The 6,336-nt window shown below is 42.7% G+C and overlaps 1 long non-coding RNA gene across 1 annotated transcript; it reads right to left on the bottom strand.

The window, feature by feature from the left end:
- Positions 1-1,744: 1,744 nt before the first annotated feature.
- On the bottom strand, positions 1,745-5,519 carry LOC139829127 (uncharacterized). The gene is made up of 2 exons (XR_011741415.1): positions 5,367-5,519; positions 1,745-2,223 (listed from the first exon to the last, which is right to left on the bottom strand). It is a non-coding gene; the product is annotated as an uncharacterized lncRNA (long non-coding RNA).
- Positions 5,520-6,336: the final 817 nt, after the last annotated feature.

Below are 6,336 nucleotides of genomic sequence, written 5' to 3'. Positions count from 1 at the left end.
GCTTTTGATTACCACATTCTGGAAATTTTCTACTCCTTAAGCAACTAGGAACCGGTCGAAATCCAGGATACAACTGGAATCAAGAAGCTTGCTCCCTAGTCAGCTACTTCAACAAAGCAAGTTTGGAGCAAGTTGGATGCATTAATTCACACAGAAACTGTCCTAAGTTGCATTTGTAGTTTACCCTTCACATTCCAAGTAACAAAATACAATTCCGTGACAAAAACCCTTGCAGCCATTATGACTACTTAGAAGTGCCCTGTCACCAGAAATGTATTGGTCTCTGCTTTTCAACTATTTACTATCAATACAAGTTCCAAGGGTTTGCAATGGAAAAGGGCAATGATTAAATATTTCTGTCTCTCATTGGAGATCTTGTGAAACATAGGTATGTACAGAGCACAGGCTACAAGGCAGAGTGGCTGGAATTAACAAACCTAATTAACAGACCTAAGACCCTCTGCTACTGGGACCACACAATTGCAGTGACATGGGGACACAATGTCCCTACCAGGGCTGAGACGCCCAAGCTGGGACTGCATTAGTTTAAGTGGAAGGCAGGTTTGGATTTACTGTGGTAGAACCATAAAACACCCATGACATGGATGCGTACGCATGTTGAACTCCTCTCATCTTGGTACAAGTAAGTTCATGTTGACTCAAAGGTCTTCCAACTACTCTTCCAACCAATTCCTCCATTTGAAAGCAGAACCTACTGAGGAGATCTTCACAGGACAGTTCAGGTCAGAAGGGACCTTAGGAGGTCCTCTAGTCCAACCTACTGCTCAAAGCATGAGATCAGACCAACTTGCCCAGGGCTGTAACAAGTCTGGTCTTTAAAATCCCCCAAGGGTGGAGGCTGAACAGCCTCCCTGGGCAATCTTATTCCATTGCTGCATACTGAATTGGCACAAACCCAAGATATTTTCATGTGCCTACTTCATGGCTGCACTGAACACCACTGGACCTCTGCCAGTTGCCTACGAAATCCTCGGTGAAGACAAATTTCCGAGTCCCTGTCCTGTGACCAGCCATCTCCACTGTTAAGGAATCATCGCGTCTCATCGTAATAGAGGGATTGTGTTCAGAGCTGACAGCAAAATGTCTTTCTGCCTATGCACGAAAACCACGCTTTTTGCTTCTGTTTCAGAACACCTCAGATACATTTCGCTGCAGAACTACTACAATACATATCAACACTACTGTAATATCTGACAGCAGCCAGGTAATTTCTGGGACTGTGATTGCAGACGACCTTCAGATAGCTTGGCATTCCTACAACCTTCTGAAGCACCGTGGGGACCAAGGTCTGATAAAACCTCTTCCAATGACAACAGCAAATGGGGAACACATAACCAAGAGTTAAGTAGTTTATGTACTTAGTTGAAGAACCTGGCAGCTTACTCCATATGCTTACAAATCAAATGAGCAAACTCAGTGTTCAATACACATCCACACGCCCTCCTTTAGTTAGTGTGGTGTAACACATTTTTTCTCTTTCATCATCATTCAGAACATGATCCTACACTGAATGCAACTGGGGCTGCTGCATTTGCTTCAATGACTTCAGCACTGAATCAAATTAACATGCAAAAATAGAACAAAGTATTTTTCCTAGCCAAAATGATGCGGTGGAACTAATCTCCACTCACAAGAGCAGAGAATTCTCTTTCCCTCCTGAAAATAAAAGTGAATAAAAATATAAAAACGTGTGTTGATTTATTGGACAGAGAACTATAAATAATTTAATTTGAGAGATTTATTGTAACACTGTAAATTAAATGCAGGAGTGTTCACACCCAGGACTATACTTGAGGCATCCTTATATGGTTTGCAGGATTTACTATTATCAATCATTGTGGATTTCCAGCTTAGAGCTGTACAGATATTCTCACCTTGAGTCCCCCTCTGATCAGGGACCACCTAGAAACAGTGAGATCCACTCGCGATTTATATCACCGGGGGATCCAAATGGGTTGTTTCTGCCTTATCTTCCCATTAACATTGCAGAGACAGGAGGTACATCATCGGGATTTCGGTTCTTGCAGGGTGGGAAATGCTGGACATGGAGAAAGGCCGAGAAAAGGCTCCCCAAACATTCCTCTCTGGGATCCAGTGCCCAGCACCAGCACAATGACTGTCAAACTGGGACCTGTATTTCTTACAGACATTAATATACATGAAACGATCCTCTTGCCTTCATGCTGTGAACCTTCACACATCCTAATTTAAAAAAAAAAAAAAAAAAGTTGAAATAATAACAGTAACATTTGGATCATTAACTCCTGACGGTAAAACCTGCTATTTAAGCATTTGACCATTAGGCGGCGGAATTCAGGTTTTACCCTGTCTTACGCTGCTCCATGGCACTGGTTACAAAAGATAATTGAAAGATGTTGTGACAAAGGAGTTGACTCAACAGCATCGTATTTCAATGCTGGTATCACACCTGGGAACAAGTTGTGATATTTTTGCCTTATTTTGTGTTAATCCGTCATATTGCTGAGCTGGCTGCCAAATAAATTGGCCTTGTCAATTTAAAACATCAATTATCATCATTACATCATTGAAAACAGCAATGTGCCTGGAATTGCACCAATAGGAAGATGTTCTCTGACAATACAATTTCTTCCTGTATGCAATTAAACATATTAGTCCATAGTATGTTTACACTGATTTAAAGTCTGCATCATGCAGCGCGTATTGATGTAATGATAACAGTATTCCCAAAGCTTGGAAGGAGTAGGAGAGAGTTAGATGCTAAATAAAGCATTTTTCTTGATTTTATAGTATAGCAAATATAACATCATTTCCAAATTCAAATAATATCCTTACAGTAGCTGAGTCCAAACTCACACACCAAGATCAATGCACGTGTTACTTGCTGGTGCAATCCCAAAAATGTCTGGTTTTCTATAATGTTCATCGTCCTAAAGGATCCAAGAGCACCTTATCAAGTGTCTGACTTGAGACACAGCCAGTGTTTGGACAGAACGGTTGCCATTCAGCAGCAGACACCAGTCCTTTATGTCAAGTTACCATATTCGATGCCCATGCTTTGAGAGGCTGTATCCTTTCCGCAAACCATACACAGCTACTACCGCATCTCAGCATTATTTTAGGCATCGATCATTAACACAGAAAAATGTTTTGCTCAACTCTGGCTGGCATGCATTTCCCATCCTCGTTGAAAACCTGGCTGTATTAGCACTGATTTTAGGTCCAAGTATGGTCACAAGATTGGGATAAATACAGGAAAATAAGCAAAAAATAAAGTTGTCTTAAAACTTACATGCCACCTCTATGATTTTTTGCTCCCCGTATTATATTTTGCAGCACTTAAAGACTAAGTTGTACAGATGTGTCTGCAAGAAAACTGGCATCCAAGATGTTAAATGCCTGCGTGGCACTGCAGAGAGAAGTTCATGGTCACAGGAGGTTTCCACTAACTTGTTTGGACAAACTGAGTAAATGTCAGTGGGAATTCTGACCCTGTGCATTACATTAATCTTCATAACTACTCGTCCAGATGTGTACATGTTTCTGGGATGGAGATGGATTTTTTTTTTCTTCAAGTTAACTTTTGCAGCTCATCACTGTTTGGAACGAGAAACAAGGGTTTGCAGAATCCCCAGCTCCATGGGCTCATCCACCTCCACCTGCCCGCAAGGGTGAGGAGGGGACCCCAGCCCATGGCATGAAGCCATGACCAATGGTTCTCACAGTGTTCATACCGATTCCTGTGCTGCCCAACTTTGCTGCAGCTACACAGATTTTGCTCTACAAGAGCCGCTTCACGTTCGGCTTCCCCACCACAGTGGCCGTGAGTCAGTAATGAAGATGTCCATGCCTCATTTTAAAGTGTTCAGAAGGATGGAGGGAAGGGGCTGTTGGTGATGCTCCCATCAGCCCAGTGACAGCCTCATTTAAACAGGCTACACCTGCCACACGATCCAGGATTTCGAACAGTCCATACATATCTGTAGTTCTCCATACCACCATAGACAGTGACAACAAAATAAAGATAAGGCATTACACACTGGCATAGATGAGTATGAATAACAATCGCAGCATGGCTGTAAAACCACAAACACTTAATGTTCATGGCAAACCAACCTCCAGAAGCCCGTGCTGCTGTGTAGTCATGGTTCCTCACCTCCCCTGGCCTGGTGTTCCACGTGAACATGAGCAGAAACGTCTTTGCTGGGAGGTGCCAGAGCCTGGCCCAGGCTGCCCAGAACGGGTGTGGAGTCTCCTTCTCTGAGACATTCAAACCCGCCTGGACCCACCTGTGTGATCTGCTCTGTGACCCTGCGTGAGCAGGGCTGGGTTGGGGATCTACAGAGGTCCTGCAACCCAGCCAGCCTGGGATCCTGTTATGTACCCACCAGTGATTGCCACAAACCACGTCACCTTCACCAGAAACCAAAGCACCTTCGTCATCTACCCCACACCCCCCGCCCAGGGTTCATGACTGAATTACAGACATTTCCATCTGTCAAATTGTCTCCTTGACTCTGCGTAAAGGCAGGTGTGTTTGTGGTTTGCTGGGAATAATTGCTTTTCAGAAACAAGCGCTGTGCTTTTCTGTGTTCAGCTGCCTTTGCCTGGTGTAGTTCTGCAGTGGAGCTGAATAGCAGGCTCTGGTGCATTCCACACCTCCCACCATCCTTCGAACAAAGCACACAGGCATTGGGGACAGTTCTAATTTCATCAGAACAATACACTGAGCTTCTTTTGTTCCTGTTTTGTTTTGTTAGGGTTTTTTTGAATCCCAAAGTCCCCCTACAGCAAGTTCCTAGGACAAACTGAAGGTATTGACATGAAATAATGTGCTAGATTATCTGGAACTAATCACCTTTTATTTCACCACATGTCCTCCAAAGGGAAGGCACACGCTCAGTTTGCTTTTGTAGAGATAATATAATTTGTTTGCACAGCCACCAGTTTACCAAACAGAAAACACAAAGCTCTTCTGTCCTGCAAAAGGTGAGAGGAACTAGTGGTTTCTAGTCTGATTTTTTACAGCTTTTTTTGACTAGCTGTTTTGAACAATGTTGTGCCCTTGCAAAAGATCTAAAATTTGCAGTTTAGTGTGCTTCAACCACGCCTGTCAAGTGCTCAGCATTTATTAGATAAGCTTTAGCCACTTTTACTTTTACCATAAACACACCTGCTTCTCTTTTTGGGACTCATGAGATCATCAGTTTGCAGTTTGTGACTGATTAAAGGTAACATTTTCCAGCAACTGGGCTCAGAATGGGAATAAGTCACTAGATCATGGAATGTCCCTAATGATGCAGGATGGTTTCTTACATATTTCTCAGGTCAGTTCTTCACATGGTTTTAAACTGCAAAACCGGTACCTGAACCAGCTGCTTCTCCCTCCACTCTTGTTCGAAGGTCCCCAAACAGCATCTGGTCCCAGAAGAGTTGGAGTAGAGCCTTCTCCTGAGAGATGCAACGTGGAAGGAACCGGGAGGAACAGGAACTTCTAGATATCATGCTGATACATGGAGAAGGTGATCCTCTGAAATACAGCATCATTCAATACACTTACTTTTTAATATGCAGAGTAGTTATGAGCTCTAGTTACTAGATTCTTTGCAATTATTTGCATGTGTTAGAGCTGCTGCTTGGTTTTTTATTCCTGGTACACAGTAATCACTTGTTTTCAAAACTTACTTGCCATGAGAACACCTGATGCACGGGATGAAACAGTCCAGTCTGAGATTTGCATGCAAGACACTTATATTTTGACAGCTGTATTGTAACAGTCAATTATTGCAAGAGCTATAGAATTCTACCGTGAACTTCTCCCTTCACCACTCCGATAAGGTTTTCTTCCATTCAGTGGTTTTGTTGGAGTAGGTACCCCAGCCTGCTCATCTTTGCGCATGGTAATCTGTTGGTTACTACCTATAAATCAATCATAAAATCGAGTACACTGGTATTCGTTTATGACAAGGACATGAGGATGAGAAAACGTGAACCCCTAAGTGGGCTCTGAAAGGTACTGAGGACAGGAAGGTTTTTGCCAATGGCTTTAATGGAAACTATTGGTAAAATCAAAAAAAAAAAAAAAAAAAGAAAAAAAAAACCAAACCACAAACAAACCAACCCACCAGAAAACCCTAAACAAAACAAAACAAAAAAAACCCCAACAAACTGCCACCACCAACAACAAAATCACCAAAAAACACCACCGCCAACACCACACTGTATTTGAGTTCCTTTTGCCAGACTAATCAACAAACGATAGCTATGTCCATCTACCCACCCAACGCTTTCCGTGAAGTCATGAGTCTAATTCTGACCTCTGTTCTGCAAGGGATT

Source organism: Patagioenas fasciata, chromosome 14 (assembly GCF_037038585.1).
Source record: "Patagioenas fasciata isolate bPatFas1 chromosome 14, bPatFas1.hap1, whole genome shotgun sequence".
NCBI classification, from domain to species: Eukaryota; Metazoa; Chordata; class Aves; order Columbiformes; family Columbidae; genus Patagioenas; species Patagioenas fasciata.
Note: the sequence above shows the minus strand (reverse complement) of the source record. Positions and strands in the feature narration are given on the sequence as shown.